General features: G+C 40.3%; 1 protein-coding gene across 1 annotated transcript in view; it reads right to left on the bottom strand.

The window, feature by feature from the left end:
• Positions 1–17,973, bottom strand: part of LOC128636603 (uncharacterized) — a 263,930-nt gene that overhangs the window by 54,019 nt on the left and 191,938 nt on the right. The gene's annotated exons all lie outside the window — the stretch shown is intronic.

Consider the following 17,973-nt stretch of genomic DNA (forward strand, 5'->3'; position numbering starts at 1 on the left):
GGAGGGAGTATGTAGAGGCCCCGTTTGGGCCATGGTGGTGGGTAGTTTGTTCTGGATGCCGTGTGGTGGTTGCAATTAAAGAAGAAGCAGCAGATGGGCATGTGCAGGCCCCAAGTCTGAAAATACCAGGCCTAAAGCTGCAGAAAGGGACTGAATTAGTGACTACACAGTCGTCAGTTGTCCCTGGGGAAGTGCCCCCAAATCCAAAGGACCCTGTGGGATGGCTGGGGGATTGACCCACCGGTTAGGCCCAAGACAGCTCCCGCTCCTGAACATGCCCAGGAGAGGGGCCTGTATTCACTAGCCTGGCCACTGATAACCCCTGCAGAGGCCTCTGCTGGGTGTTCTCTCCCTCTCCCAGTGTCCCTAACTGGCAGGTAAGCCCGTTGGCCTAGTCTAAGGGAAGGCCCTTAGGACCTGGAGGAAGGTGGAACAATATCTAAGTCACTTATCTCTCTCTTCCTAGGTGTCCTGCATCCAGGAGGGGGAGCGAAGTCCCTGAACCGGAGAGGAGGTAGTGAAGACCTACGAGACCTATCCATAGTGAGGAACCTGTATGGAACTTCTAGCTACTAGAAGATCTGCGATGACCAGGAAAAGAAAGAGGGCCTAAAACTCTCAGAAACCCCTTTTTAACCATGAGTAAAGACCCCTCCCTTAGATCTCCAACAATGTTGCAAATCTAACTCTCAGCACACACTCACTCCTCCTCCCAGAATTCCTTAACCCTTAAGACGTTACTGGCTAATCTGGAACCCTGCACGTTTATTACACACAAAGGCACTTAACCACTTGTCTGCCAGACAGTGCTCTAGGGATGTGCTGTTAATAATTACATTACTCCGTCACTAATGTAACTGCTCTCACACTGTACAGACACTTTATTACATGATTAGAAAAAAAATGATGGTGCTACTTTTTAGTTTCTAGGGTATTTTGCCACTTAAGTTATAATTTTGTCCATTATAATTAGTATTAGTGGTCAAGTGGTGCTACGTATCTTACAAAAGCATTAACAATATTCAGTTTAAGTCACTGAATAAAAAAGCGATACTATACAAGCACTCATATTAACCCTTTGTTTATGTTATGTATGTATGTACATCATAGGTGATTGTAAAACATCAAACTTTATTAAGAAATCTATTAAAAAAATTACACCTAATCTAAGCCCCCTAATAAAATAACAAAGCCCCCCCCCCAAAAAAATTCCCTACCCTATTCTACATTAAAAAAGTTCAAAGCTCTTTTACCTTACCAGCCCTTAAAAGGGCCTTTTGTGGGGCATGCCCCAAAGAAAACTGTTCTTTTGCCTGTAAAAGAAAAATACAACCCCCCCAACATTAAAACCCACCACCCACATACCCCTAATCTAACCCAAACCCCCCTTACAAAAACCTAACACTAATCCCCTGACGATCATCCTACCTTGAGTTGTCGTCACTCAGCCGAGCCACCGATGGAACTGAAGAGGCGATCCGGAGCGGCAGAAGTGATCCTCCAAGGGGCGCTGAAGAAATCTTCCATCCGATGAAGTGATCCTCCAGGCGGCGCTGAAGAAGTCTTCCATCCGGGCGATGTCATCTTCCAAGCGGCACTGAAGAAGTCTTCCATCCGGGCGATGTCATCTTCCAAGCGGCGCTGAAGAAGTCTTCTATCCGGGCGATGTCATCTTCCAAGCGGGGTCTTCAATCTTCTTTCTTCAGGATTGATCTTCATCCCGCCGACGCGGAACATCCTTCTTTCCCGACGGACTGCCGACGAATGAAGGCTCCTTTAAGGGACATCATCCAAGATGGCGTCCCTTCAATTCTGATTGGCTGATAGGATTCTATCAGCCAATCGGAATTAAGGTAGGAAAAATCTGATTGGCTGATTGAATCAGCCAATCAGATTGAAGTTCAATCCGATTGGCTGATCCAATCAGCCAATCAGATTGAGCTTGCATTCTATTGGCTGTTCCGATCAGCCAATAGAATGCGAGCTCAATCTGATTGGCTGATTGTTCCGCGTCGGCGGGATGAAGATCGATCCTGAAGAAAGAAGATTGAAGACCCCGCTTGGAAGATGACATCGCCCAGATAGAAGACTTCTTCAGCGCCGCTTGGAAGATGACATCGCACGGATGGAAGACTTCTTCAGCGCCGCCTGGAGGATCACTTCATCGGATGGAAGATTTCTTCAGCGCCCCTTGGAGGATCACTTCTGCTGCTCCGGATCGCCTCTTCAGTTCCATCGGTGTTTTGGCTGAGTGAAGACAACTCAAGGTAGGATGATCTTCAGGGGATTAGTGTTAGGTTTTTGTAAGGGGGGTTTGGGTTAGATTAGGGGTATGTGGGTGGTGGGTTTTAATGTTGGGGGGGTTGTATTTTTCTTTTACAGGCAAAAGAGCAGTTTTCTTAGGGGCATGCCCCACAAAAGGCCCTTTTAAGGGCTGGTTAGGTAAAAGAGCGTTGAACTTTTTTAATGTAGAATAGGGTAGGGAATTTTTATTTTTTTATTTTGGGGGGCTTTATTATTTTATTAGGGGGCTTAGATTAGGTGTAATTAGCTTAAAATTGTTGTAATATTTTTTAAATGTTTGTAACTTATTTTTTTTATTTTTTGTAACTTAGCTTTTTTTATTTTTTGTACTTTAGTTAGTTTATGTAATTGTATTTAATTGTAGTTATTTGTAGTTAATTTATTTAATTAATGTAATGATAGTGTAGTGTTAGGTTTAATTGTAACTTAGGTTAGGATTTATTTTACAGGTAATTTTGTATTTCTTTTAGCTAGGTAGTTATTAAATAGTTAATAACTATTTAATAACTATTCTAACTAGCTAAAATAAATACAAAGTTACCTGTAAAATAAATATAAATCCTAAAATAGCTACAATGTAATTATTAATTACATTGTAGCTATCTTAGGGTTTATTTTACAGGTAAGTATTTAGTTTTAAATAGAAATAATTTATTAAAGTATAGTGTAGTGTTAGGTGTAATTGTAACTTAGGTTAGGATTTATTTTACAGGTAAATTTCAGTTTATTTTAGCTAGGTAGCTATTAAATAGTTAATAACTATTTAATAGCTATTGTACCTAGTTAAAATAAATTGAAAGTTACCTGTAAAATAAAAATAAATCCTAAGATAGCTACAATATAATTATTATTTATATTGTAGCTATATTAGGGTTTATTTTAAAGGTAAGTATTTATTTTTAAATAGGATTAATTTAGTTCATAATATAAATATTATTTAGATTTATTTAATTAATATTTAAGTTAGGGGGGTGTTAGGGTTAGTGTTAGACTTAGGTTTAGGGGTTAATAAATTTATTACAGTGGCGGTGGTGTAGTGGGGGGCAGGATAGGGGTCAATAAATTTATTATAGGTGGCGACGGTGTAGGGGGGGCAGATTAGGGGTTAATAAATTTGATATAGGTTGCGGCGAGGTGCGGGATCAGCAGGATAGGGGTTAATAACTTTATTATAGAGGGCGGCGGTATAGGGGGGGCAGGATAGGGGTTACTAGGTATAATTTAGGTTGCGGCGGTGTCCGGGAGCGGCGGTTTAGGGGTTAATACATTTATAAGAGTTGCAGCGGGGTCTAGGAGCGGCGGTTTAGGGGTTAGTAACTTTATTGAGTTGCGGGGGGCTCCGGGGGCGCCGGTATAGGGGGTAGAACAGTGTAGTTTAGTGTGGGTGCTTAGTGACAGGCTAGCAGTAAAGCTGTGAACAAGTCGAAGAGCAGCGAGATCGGATGAGTGATAACTCTCACAGTCCGCTGCTCATCGCCCCGTACTTGGTGCGCGGCTTTTTGACAGATTTATTGATAACTTAGGTGAATTTTTTCAGGTCCGCGGCGGCGAAGGTAGGCGAGCTTAGGTGGGCGTATTGGGCCGGCGAAGGCAGGAAACTTTCATGATTTGGATATAGCAGCAATTTTAAGCAACTTTCTAATTTACTCCTATTATCATTATCACATTTTCTTTGTTCTCTTGGTATCTTTATTTGAAAAAGCAAGAATTTAAGCTTAGGAACCAGGCGATTTTTGGTTCAGCACCTGAGTAGCGCTTGATCATTGGCTGGCTACATTTAGACAACAATCAGCAAGTGCTACCCAGGTGCTGAACCCAAAATGGTCTGGCTCTTAAGCTTACATTTAAATAAAGATACCTAGAGAACAAATACAAATTGATAATAGAAGTAAATTAGAAAGTTGATTAAAATTCCTGCTCATGAAAGTTTAATTTTGACTAGACTATTCCTTTAACATGGCTCTCATAGAATTTCTCTTGGGTAAGAGTAAATCCAAGCTCTCAATACATAGGCTGGGGTCGATTTATTCGGCAACGGATGCTGCTTCCAAACCCTTCGTTTCTGGCTCACCAGAAACAGAGATTAAGAAGCAGCGATTGTAAGACCGCTGCTCGTTAACTTGTCCGCCACCTTTTAGGTGGCAGACTGAAATCATCCCGATCCGATTGGGATGATTGACAGCCCCTGCTAGCGCTCGATTGGCTGCTGTTGAGCAGGGGGCGGCATTGCACAAGCATTTCACTTGAAATGCTTGTGCAATGTTCAATGCCGACAGTGGATGCTCTTGGCATTTAGCGAGGTCAAGCGGACATGATTTGCTACATCGAATCATGTCCGCTCAACTAATGGTAAATCTACCCCACTTTTTTTAACAGAGAGCGTACGCAGGGTTTGGCCTATCGTGCATACGAAAATATAATTGGGTTTGTGTAGCCAAATTAATTCCATACTTGTTATTAGAAAGGTGCCATTACTCTTTATGGAGAGTTTAGTCTAGTATAGTAAAATCCTTGTCTTTGAAGGCAATTACCCACTTGGAAGTTCAAAAAATTCCCCCTTTTCTAAAGTCAATTATTTCTATCAGGAATCTAATTATAACTTGGCAAAAAATCTGTAGATTTTGAAAGATTAATCCTTATTTTTTAGCATATTTACCTATTATTGGTCATTCAGACTTTATAGAAGGGTTGCATTTGAATATTTTTTTAGAGTGGAAAAGAAACGGTTTGGAATTTGTATCACGATTATCAGAGATAACTCAAGGAAACTTTTAAACATTTGATATGATAAAATGAGAATTTGGCAAATCCAGCAGAGACTATTTTTGCATACTTACAAGTGAGACATTATTGGATATCACTAATACATAAACAGGTTAGTGGCAATTGGAGTACATTAGCGAATGGTATTTCTTTGTTCAATGCAGATTGATTTTCTCTTTCTTATTGGTATAAAATCTTATTGGAGAAAGAGGGAGAAGAAAATCATATTATCCTCACTCAAAAATAGGTACAGGATTGCGGAACAGTTAGTACCGCTGTAATTAAGAAGAGTATTTATAGAACTTGGAAGGCAACCAAAGGGTGCATACAATGATTGGAGGAAGCCCAATTCATCATCTATCTGCTCAATACAGAAGGAGATATGGGCAGAGGCTCAGCATATAATAGGAATATCATTTGTTTCTTCCTGGAAATAAAAAAACACCTTGTTTTATACAGTTTATAGAAAAATTAAATCCTTAAGGAACCGAACAATATGATTTTATGTAGAATTCAGAACTAGATTCCAGCTTTTTTTAGCAAATGGGACATTTATTTAGATCAGTGCTGCTGAATTTGCAGAAACAATAAGTTGGGGGCAGCAGACAACCAGCAAATACAGCCCCACCCTCAATCACTGCCACAATTCAATACATCCTTATAAAGTTATTATTTAAACTACTTCTTCCTTGTATTAATCATTTACAATATTAATTATAGATGGTATAATATAATGTCATTTTTCTGATTACTCCAATACCAAACACAGTATGATTCTAGTGATCATATCAATAAACAATTACACTATCAATCATTTGCTCTTCCCAGAACCACAGCATTCAACATCCTGGCATTGCATTGCATCTCAATAGGAATGCAATATATTTCATATTTCTAATGAATTTTGAATGCATGGCATACCAGATGCAGATCTGAATGAAAAAGGAAATGTATGCTTACCTGATAAATTGATTTCTTCTACGATACAACGAGTCCACGGATTCATCCTTACTTGTGGGATATTATCCTCCTGCTAACAGGAAGTGTCAAAGAGCACCACAGCAGAGCTGTATATATAGCTCCTCCCTTCTCTCCACCCCCAGTCATTTGACCGAATGTATAGGAAGATAAAAGGAAAAGCTAAAAGGTGCAGAGGTGACTGAAGTTTTGGAAAATAAAATAAATTCTGTCTTAAAATGACAGGGCGGGCCGTGGACTTGTCGTATCGTAGAAGAAATCAATTTATCAGGTAAGCATAAATTTACTTTTCTTCTACTAGATACGATGAGTCCACGGATTCATCCTTACTTGTGGGATACAATACCAAAGCAACAGGACACAGATGAACGGGAGGGACAAGACAGATACCTAAACGGAAGGCACCACTGCTTGCAAAATCTTTCTCCCACAAATAGCCTCAGAAGAAGCAAAAATATCAAATTTGGAAAATTTGGAAAAAGTATGAAGGGAGGACCAAGTCGCAGCCTTACAAATCTGTTCAACAGAAGCATAGTTTTTAAAAGCCCATGTGGAAGCCACAGCTCTAGTAGAATGAGCCATAATTTTGTCAGGAGGCTGCTGTCCAGCAGTCTCATATGCCAGGCAGATGATGCTTTTCAGCCAAAAAGAAAGAGAGGTAGCCGTAGCTTTTTGACCCCTATGCTTTCCAGAATAAACAATGAATAGAGAGGATGTTTGACGGAAATCCTTGGTTCCTTGTAAGTAGAACTTCAAAGCACGAACCAAGTCCAAGTTATGTAACAGACGTTGCTTCTTAGAAGAAGGATTAGGACACAAGGAAGGAACAACAATTTCCTGATTAATGTTCTTATTTGAAACAACCTTAGGAAGAAATCCAGGTTTAGTACGCAAAACCACCTTATCAGAATGAAATATAAGATAAGGCGAATCACATTGCAACGCAGAAAGCTTCGAAACTCTTCGAGCAGAAGAGATAGCAACTAAAAACAAAACTTTCCAAGATAACAGCTTAATATCTATGGAATGCATAGGTTCAAACGGAAACCCCTTGAAGAACTTTGAGAACTAAGTTCAAACTCCATGGCGGAGCAATAAGTTTAAACACAGGCTTGATTCTGATTAAAGCCTGACAAAAAGACTGAACGTCTTCCGCCAGACGCTTGTGTAGTAAAATTGACAAAGCAGAAATTTGTCCCTTTAAGGAACTAGCTGATAATCCCTTCTCCAATCCTTCTTGGAGAAAGGACAAAATCCTAGGAATCCTAAACCTACTCCATGAGTAACCCTTGGATTCGCACCAATAAAGATATTTACGCCATATCTTATGGTAAATCTTTCTTGTGACAGGCTTGCAAGCCTGAATCAAAGTATTAATGACCAACTCAGAGAATCCACGCTTAGATAAAATCAAGCGTTCAATCTCCAGGCAGTCAGCTGCAGAGAATTTAGATTTGGATGTTGGAACAGACCTTGAATGAGAAGGTCCTGTCTCAATGGCAGTTTCCACGGTGGCAGAGATGACATGTCTATTAGATCTGCATACCAAGTCCTGGGTGGCCACGCAGGCGCTATCAGAATTACTGAAGCTCTCTCCTGCTTGATTATTGCAATCACAAGAGGCAGGAGAGGAAATGGTGGAAACACATAAGCCAGGTTGAACGACCATGGTACTGCTAGAGCATCTATCAGTACGGCCTCGGGATCCCTTGACCTGGATCCGTAACATGGAAGTTTGGCATTCTGTCGAGATGCCATCAGATCCAATTCCGGTGTTCCCCATTGATGAATCAATGCTGCAAACACCACCAGATGGAGTTCCCACTCCTCCGGATGAAAATTCTGATGACTTAGAAAATCCGCTTCCCAGTTCTTTACTCCTGGGATATAGATTGCTGATAGATGGCAAGAGTGAGCCTCTGCCCATCAGATTATATTTGATACCTCTGTCATCACTAGAGAACTCCTTGTTCCCCCTTGATGATTGATATATGCTACAGTCGTGATGCTGTCCGACTGGAATCTTATGAATTTGGCCGAAGCCAACTGAGGCCACGCCTGAAGCGTGTTGAATATTGCTCTCAGTTCCAGAATATTGATTGGAAGTAGAGGCTCAACCTGAGTCCAAACACCCTGAGCCTTCAGGGAAATCCAGACTGCACCCCATCCCAGGAGGCTGGTGTCCGTCGTCACTATTACCCATGATGGCCTGCGGAAGCACATTCCCTGGGACAGATGATCCTGTGACAACCACAAAAGAAGAGAGTCTCTGGTCTCTTGATCCAGATTTATCTGAGGAGATAAAATCGCATAATCCCCATTCCACTGTCTGAGCATGCACAGCTGCAGTGGCCTGAGATGAAAGTGAGCAAACAGAATGATGTCCATTGCCGCTACCATTAATCCAATGTCTTCCATACACTGAGCCACTGATGGCCGCGGAATGGACTGAAGAGCTCAGCAAGTATTTAGAATCTTTGATTTTCTGACCTCCATCAGAAATATTTTTATGCCTACCGAGTCTATCAGAGTTCCCAAGAATGGGACTCTTGTTTGTGGAACTAGTGGAACTTGTTTGTGGAACTCTTTTCTATATTCACTTTCCAACCCTGAGTTCATAGATATGACAACACAATGTCCATGTGAGATTTGGTCAGATGATAAGTTGACGCCTGGATCAAAATATCATCCAGGTAGGGCGCCACTGCCCCGTGGCCTGAGGACCGCTAGAAGGGACGCTAGGACCTTTGTGAAGATTCTAGGAGCTGTGGCCAACCTGAAGGGAAGGGCCACAAACATATAATGTTTGTCCTGAAAGGCAAATCTTAGAAACTGATGATGATCCTTGTGGATAGACATTTGAGATCTAAAATCAGTCTGAAGGCTCCCTCTTTTTTGGGAACCACAAATAGATTTGAGTAGAACCCCTGACCCTGTTCAAGCTTTGGAACTGGGCAAATTATTCCCATTGTATAGAGGTCTTTTACACAGCGTAAGAATGCCTCTCTTTTTGTCTGGTCTACAGACAAATGAGAAATATGAAATCTCCCCCTTGGGAGAAAATCCTTGAATTCCAGCTGATACCCCTGGGTTACAATTTCCAATGCCCAGGGATCCTGAACATCCCTTGCCCAAGCCTGAGCAAAGAGAGAAAGTCTGCCCCCTATTAAATCCGGTCCCGGATCGGGGACTGCCCCTTCATGCTGTCTTGGTAGCAGCAGCGGGCTTATTGGCTTGTTTACCTTTATTCCAGGCCTGGTTAGGACTCCAGGCAGACTTGGATTGAGCAAAATTCCCTTCCTGTTTAGTGGAGGAAGAGGAAGCAGAGGGTACTCCTTTAAAATTTCGAAAGGAATGAAAATTATTTTGTTTACCCCTCATCTTGAGGGACTTGTCCTGGGGTAGGGCGTGACCCTTACCTCCAGTAATGTCAGAAATTATTTCCTTCAATTCAGGCCCGAATAGGGTCTTACCCTTGAAAGGAATAGCTAAAAGTTTAGATTTAGATGACACATCAGCAGACCACGATTTCAGCCATAACGCTCTGCGCGCCAGAATGGCAAAGCCTGCGTTTTTCGCCGCTAATTTTGCAATTTGAAAAGCAGCATCTGTGATAAACGAATTGGCTAGCTTAAGAGCCTTTATTCGTTCTAAAATATCCTCTAAAGGCGTCTCTACCTTCAGGGACTCCTCCAGGGCATCAAACCAGAAAGCAGCTGCAGTAGTTACTGGAACAATGCAGGCTGTAGTTTGTAAGAGAAAGCCCTGGTGAACAAATAACTTCTTTAGAAGGCCCTCTAATTTTTTATCCATAGGGTCTTTAAAAGCACAACTGTCCTCAATAGGTATAGTTGTATGCTTAGCTAAGGTAGATATAGCTCCCTCCACCTTAGGGACTAATTGCCAAGAGTCCCGAATGGTGTCTGCTATAGGAAACATTTTCTTAAAGTTGGGAGGGAGAGAAAACGGTATAGCTGGTCTATCCCATTCCTTCTTAACAATTTCCAAAATTCCAGAAAAACATCCGTGTAAGTAGGCACCTCTAGATATTTGTCCATCTTGCACAATTTGTGATAGGGTCACAATCATCCAGAGTCGCTAACACCTCCCTGAGCAACAGACGGAGGTGTTCAAGTTTAAATTTAAAAGACGTGACATCCGAATCTGTCTGAGACAATACATTTCCAGTTTCTGAAAGCTCTCCCTCAGAGAGCAATTCGTTAAGGGTTGTGACACTTGGGGGGAATTGGATGGCATATCCTGATTCTCTTTAGACTGAGAATCATCCTTAGACACACTTTCATTACCTAAAATATGTTCTTTACAGTGAAAGGCCCTTTCAGTACAAGAAGGACACAATGTAAGAGGGGGTTCCACAATGGCTTCTAAACACATAGAACATTGACTCTCTTCAATGTCAGACATGTTGAACAGACTAGTAATAACAACACAAGTCTTTAAACCCTTTATTATATTGGTGAAAACAATTTTAGCTAAAATGGGTACTGCGCCTTTAAGAAATAAAAAGCGTACACTTTTTTTTCAAAGTTGCTAAAAACGTTATACAAAAGCTCAGATTAAATAGTATATGTCCTAAAGTGCAATCGGATATTGCAACACAAGTATAAAAGAAAAAATAAACCTCTAGTCTAGGTTAATTGAGGCAAAACCGTTATGGAGACAAAATTTTACAAAAATGCCCCTGCACCTTGCCACAGCTCTGCTGTGGCGCCTACCTGCTCACAAGAGCTTGACAAATGATCTGGTATCACTCCGGCACTTGACCTCTAAGCCTGGGCCCAACCGGAGCTGATGGCTGCTGCTTCACTAAGAACTAACTGCGCACTTGAAGCGTGAAAAATAGGCCCCGCCCGTCATGACCGATGTGCTGACAGCCTCAGTAACCGCATGGGAAGCAGTTTTAGCACAGCCATGTTGATTACCAATGTGATACACTAAATATAGCCATGTGAAACCCCAGAACAATAAAACATTACCAGCCATGAAAACTGTTTTATATTTAATAAACGTTAGGCTGCCCCAGTGTCTTGACAACCAGCCCTGAATGTTACTTGCATTTATGACAAAGATAATTTCCCCAGGTTTTCAGTACCACCCTGATATAGGTCTACTGCTTACCCCTTCTCAATTTGGGAAATATGTTAGCCAATTCTGATATACGATAGTCTCTTCAGAAATAAATGACTGCACATACCTCAATGCTGCTTATAGCATGAAAACGCTCCCCACACTGAAGATTTCTTTTGTACTCCTCAGCAACTCTGTGGGAACCAACATGGATCATAGTGACATCTGCTAAGATCATCAACCTCAAGGCAGCAATCTTCTTCTATATCCTGCCTGAGGAAAATAGTACTCACCGGTACCATTTAAAATAAAAAACGTCTTGATTGAAGAAACTAAAAACTATCATTTTATCACCACTTTCACTTTACCCTTCCTATTACTAGCATAGGCAAAGAGAATGACTGGGGGTGGAGAGAAGGGAGGAGCTATATATACAGCTCTGCTGTGGTGCTCTTTGCCACTTCCTGTTAGCAGGAGGATAATATCCCACAAGTAAGGATGAATCCGTGGACTCGTCGTATCTAGTAGAAGAAATAATAGTGTTATTAATTTTTAGACATTTTGAATCCTTAAGACATTCTATGCTTTTAAAAAAAATACATAGGTTAAGACATGTTAAAATCTTAACTCTCAGGTTTTCATGTTCATATTTAATATGTGTCTGAATATACATATTCATTTGAGTATTTCTTTATATTCATATAAAAACACAGCATATTACACATTGTTATATAGTATTTAACATTATACCAGCTGTATTTTAAAATGAACCCAAGAGTTACAATTGAAGACATGTGTCTTTGTTAGTCAGTACAGATGTTGATCCAATACAACAGGAACAGTTTAAACATAGGTGACACTTTAGTCATTTCTTCAGCTAAAAATTTTCTCTACTAATCTCATTAGGCCTAAAATAAAGATCCCAGACATAACGTCTCTATTAACTCAGGGGTTCCTGTGACCTAGGTAATGAGACAGATGCTCTCTTTTTGAACTAACTTAAAGGTTATCTTAATCAGGATAAGCGTATCTTATGCCTGATCTAAGATCTGGAATACACAGAATATAGATGACCATTTTTTTTAAATTTGTCATTCTTTGAAATGACTGCCTGAATTTAATTAGACCAAATGTATTTTCTTTGTTCTCACCTGGATGCATTGTAATTAGGAAGAAGGGGTGTTTCACCCAGCCAAGACCATCTCATACTACATTGGATTTTTAGCTACAAAATGAAATAATAAATATCTATGATATATCGGTAGCTTATTTAATGTTACTTACAGGTACCCTGACATAATTCCCCCTTCCAATTTTCAATGGATGTAGGACACATGTATTGGAATTGGTTTACAGTCAGTGGTACTTGGTGAGTATATTGACAGTATGCATCATAGACAGTCTTCTATGCAGAGAGTCCATTTATTTTTGGCCCTTGTGCTCATTAGTTAGGCATCTTTAAACTACAATATGTCTAATGTGCATTTGGGGATATGACATTTCATTCTCCCTCTATGACTTGTAGTTGGGATCTAGGGTGGCACGTTCACAACTGATTTATATGGACCCATTTATCCATAAAAGTATCATTTTTGGGTATCCTAAATTTATAGGTGAATGGAGATATTTTGTCAGTAACGACAAAAGGACCCTTCCATGATAGAAGAAACTTCTTCTCCTTAACCTGATCTCTTCCAAAGTTATAAAGATAAACTTTATCATTTATTTCATATTCCTTTTTGGACGTTTTGAGATCATAATAGGTTTAAGTGGCAGTTGCGGACTTCTCTATGTTCCTTTGAGCAAATGCAAAGGCATATTGTAGGTTCTTTCTTAGGTTCTCCACATATTGATGTTTATTGGCAGCATTTATCAAGTTCTGGTCTGATGTGTGATACAGTAAATTCTGAGGTAGAACCATTCTTCTACCAGTCATCAGTTCAAAAGGTGACATCTTAGTAGCACTTCTTGGAGTTGCTCTCAACGCCATTATGACCAGAGGCAATCTGATGTGGTTAATGAGCAATGCTGCACATGTTTCAGCACTATTGTTAGGTGTACTGATGCACTCTACCCATTTAGTGAACAGGCATGTCACTGTTAACATGTATGTGTTACCTCTTGATGACCTAGTTACTGGACCAATAAAATCAATTTGTATATCTAACCATGGCATTACCATCCCCCTTTTCTGCAATGGCGCTCTATGTGTTGGTGCAGTGGGTTGGAACTGTGGATAGATTAAGCACCTTGACAGTAGGTTTGAACATCCTTCAACATATGTGGCCAAAAGGCATAATCACGCAATATGTCATATGTTAATTTGGTGCCACAATGACCAGATGTGGGAGCATCATGGGCATGTTGAAGCATGAGACCTCTGAACTTGGTGGGTACCACCCATTGCTTGATGCCAGTTTTTGATGGTTCTAATTAACAAACCATCCTGTAACTTGAATTGTGAACTGGATTTCATTAAGATTCTAAGATCTTCCTTGCCAATACAATCATCTTTTGAGATGGGATTGCTTTCAGGATTTTCTATGTGTTTATAGAAGATGCCTACAATGGGGTCTTCTTTTTGGCTAGTGATCAGGTCCTCACTAGGAGAATCCTGGCTCCATTGTACCAGGTTAGGCTCACTCTGTTGTTTAGCCGGGTTTCTGGTAATGGCTTCTACCTGAATTGCACCCATTAAGTGGTCGATATTAAGGAGTTCTCCAGTTATGGCCCCTTGTTTGGCTAATGAATCCACAAGATCATTACGTTCCTTATCAGGACCTAGAACCCTGGAATGACCCTTCATCTTCTTCCAGTGTATGTTTAAACCATTGGACACCACTAGGTTATCAATCTCGCAGAACAACTTGCAATGCTTGACTGGTTTGTTGTTACTTTTCTGCATGCCATTTCTTTTCCAAGTTGGCAGGTATTCAACAAAACTGTCATGCACGTACTTTAAGTCAGTAATGATCACAAATTCATGAATACCGTGTTCAATAGCAATCTCAATGGTTTTTAGAACAGCAGTGAGTTCTGCAACCTGGCTGGATCTTGGTCCCATGTTGAAACCTACAGAAATATTTGGGAATCTCTTTGCCCAAGTTATACCAATGCCAGCGACTAGTCTGCACTCATTATCAATAGTGGCATGGTAAGAACAACCATCAACATATACCCAATGTATTGTTTGGCAATGGTCCTCTTTGTACATTTTATATGGGGAAAGCATGAAAAAGAAAAAGGGTACGGACCCTATAGGGGGCGCAAGTGTGTTGTTGGATACTCCAAAAATACAGCAAAATTAATTAAATATAGTCACCAATATATATCACAGTCCTTGGTGAATGGACAGAGTATATATGAAATGGTGGGAAGTAGCTTCCACAGGAATAATCCAAAATACAAGAGGCAGCACTCAATCTTCACCATAAAATGGTCGACAACTCTGAAAACAAAACAAGGAGAGAGGCGCCGTATGTGTGAATCAATCAACAGCAAGAGGGGAGTACTATCAAGTGCAGGGTACTCACATTCTGTAGCGGCACTCCAATGTGCCAATAGATGCAAGCTGGTTTTCACAGCAGACCAGCTAGCTGTACAAGGCAGGGTCAGGAATCTGTTGAAATGCGTTGCATGATATGTTTGGGCACAATACAGCATGAGTTGTTGGTTTTAATACTGTTTTTACTGTGTATTAAACTTATATTTTATTATACACTCTCACTGCTGAGTGCATTATTCTATGCTACCTGTGGACGCCGCTACTCCAGGGATTCCTGACCCTGCCTTGTACAGCTAGCTGGTCTGCTGTGAAAACCAGCCTGCATCTATTGGCACATTGGAGTGCCGCTACAGAATGTGAGTACCCTGCACTTGATTTTACTCCCCTCTTGATGTTGATCGATTCACACATACGGCGCCTCTCTCCTTGTTTTGTTTTCATATGGCGAAAGCAATTGTTCCTCCAGGGAATAATCTTCTAATAGTTCTTCCCCATGATCTGTAGCAGTACAGTCATGGAGCTCAGCAAGCCTCTGTGCGACTGGATTCTTTTTATTCTGTTTGTAGCTAATTTCTAAAGGCCAGCCTTGTAAGGACAGAGTCTAAGCTGTTTTTCAAAGTCTGTGCTTTTGATAAAAACATCATCAACATAAGATAAGGTCCCCCTTTCCAGTGCATCAGGCATAGCCTTATGCATGAATACAGCAAATTCATGTCCAGAATTTATGTATACAAATGGGAGTCTCTGGAATGCATACTGGGCCTTTTGGAATGAGAATGCCAGCTTATACTGGTCCTCCTCATGTACCTTTATGGTCCAATATCCCTGTGCACAATCAATGACAGTGAATTTTTTGGATCCCTGCATTTGTGCTAGGCACTGGTCAATATATGGCACAGGCCAGCCAGACATGTACACTCGTTTGTTTAACTGTCTTAAATCAGCACAGAAATACCATTGTCCATTGGGCTTAAGAACACCTAGAATAGGATTGTTATAAGAGCTGTGCACCTGTCTGATAATACCTCTTTCTTCCAGGTTCCTTATGATTTCTGCAAGAGAATCATATGAGGCTAAAGGAAGTCTGTATTGTTTAACAAAGATGGGTTGTGCATTGGGATCTGTTTGGATTCTTGCAATGTGTAAGTCTGTAGTCCCACAGTCATAAGAATCCTTAGCAAAAATATCCTTATACTCCATCAGGAGTTCTCGCAGCTGTCAGCGTTCATCATCACTGGAACAGTCGTTAGCTGAAGATATTTGCTCTTCGACTATTTTCTGAAATCCTGGAAAGATTTCAGGCTGTCCTATTTCATAGGCTTCTTCCAACCTAGAGGAGAGACCCCCTATAATTTACATTTCCTCCATGACTCTGGGTATTGGGGTATGCTTGATCTTTGATCGGCTGATCAAATACTAGAGAGGCTTCTTCAATTTTACAGATGCCTTCCTCTGAGCTGAAGGGATACATAGATTTAATTGTAAATAGTCCCTCTGGCATAGATGCAAAGGTTTGTTCTATTAATTGTTCTTCAGTTAAGTATCTTTCAGGTATTAGCCCAATTACATTATTTTAGAATCCAAAAGTGTAATAACTTGATTCCAGTGCATACCCTATGGTAGTTCCCTTGGAAAAGGTTATATCCTGTGGGGTCAATTTATGCACAATAACATGTATTGGAATGCTTCCAATATTTACCATAGGAGTATGGGTCATTGTTATACCCAGATTTTGTATTCTATGGGAGAGGCAAAGTAGTGTTTCAGAAGTTTGTAATTTATGACCTCTTTTTACCTGTAAGGGTAAGAGGAATTTATCAGCCCCAGCAGGGAATACAATATCATTAGACACCTACATATTCACAGCATATAGCATTTGCTGGTTCGATTTCAGGGCTGCATTTTCATCCTGAAATACTTCAGGGTCCCCCTTTAACCTGCTCCAGAGGCAAGAGTTAATCAAATCTATTTGTATGGCATATCTATGTAGGAGATCATTGCCAATGTATATTTGATTATGGGGAGTATTTAAAACTAAAAACAGGTGCTTCGCTGATTTATTACCTATAGATATAGATAATAAGCACTTAGCCGTGATATTATAGCTTTCAGACCTGTTATCCAGACCGTGGACACAGTGGTCTTGGGGAGAAAGATATTTAATCACTTTAGGTTCAGCTATCTGCGCTAATAAGCCTTCGCTTATATAGCTAGCTTCCTGTTTTAAGTTTAATTTAGCATACTTGGTTTTCCCATGCAAAGGGATAAATAGATCATCCTTAACTCTCTCAATTCCTGTGAGGTATTGAGTGTGAAAATATAGAAATGGGCCCAGCACTCACCATCCAATTAAGGGTGCACGCTACAGGGGTTTCTGCACTAACCCCCAAAGGTAGACAATATTGTAGAAAAGAGCAGCAGCACCACACTTTATGAACTTTTAACTGCTTTTAATGATGAAACATATAAGAAAGCAATGACGTTTCGGTCATCAACTGACCTTAATCATGTTGTATACAGAAGTAGCTAAACACACTGCTTAAATAGCTATATGGGGAGGGGTCACAGATACCTGTGTGGGTGTACACCCATATAGTTAACACTTTCATACATCAAACACAGTATTGTTCTCAAACTCCCTCTAGTGGATAAAGGTACTTCATTCTAAACTTCTATAGTGACCTATAGGACAAAACATAAATATGTATATATTATAAAAACATCAATTTACAATAATTAAACATTGCAAAAAGAAAATATTGCAGAACCAGTAAATGTACATAATTACCACATTTATACCAATCTATCCAGAAAACATATTAATACAGTATATTCACAATGTTACTTGCCAGTCTATTTCCTTATTCATTCCTAGAGGGGCAAGAGCTTGTAGTGTATAAATCCAGAATGTCTCTCTGCTTTTGAGTATGGATTGTCTATCCCCACCTCTTCTAGGCCTCTTGATCTGTTCTATGACCTGGAATCTCAATTGGGAGATAGTATGCCCTGCCTGCAAGAAATGGTTAGAGACTGGAGCATCCCTATTCCCACATCTTATATTGGATTTGTGTTCTACAATTCTGTCCCTTACCCTACGTGTAGACTCACCTATATAAATCTTTGAGCATAGACACTTAATTAAATAAATCACATACTCTGAGTTACATGTAAAGTACCCAGGGATTTTAAATTTCTTGCCGGTCAGGGGATGCAAGAAACTGTCACCTCTAATTACATTATTGCAATTACAACACCCTAAGCATGGGAAACAGCCGAATTTTGGTGTAGATATATATGTTTGTGTCTGTTTCTTACCAGAGCCTAGATCTGCTCTT

The sequence above is a fragment of the Bombina bombina genome, chromosome 7 (genome assembly GCF_027579735.1).
Source record: "Bombina bombina isolate aBomBom1 chromosome 7, aBomBom1.pri, whole genome shotgun sequence".
NCBI lineage: Eukaryota > Metazoa > Chordata > Amphibia > Anura > Bombinatoridae > Bombina > Bombina bombina.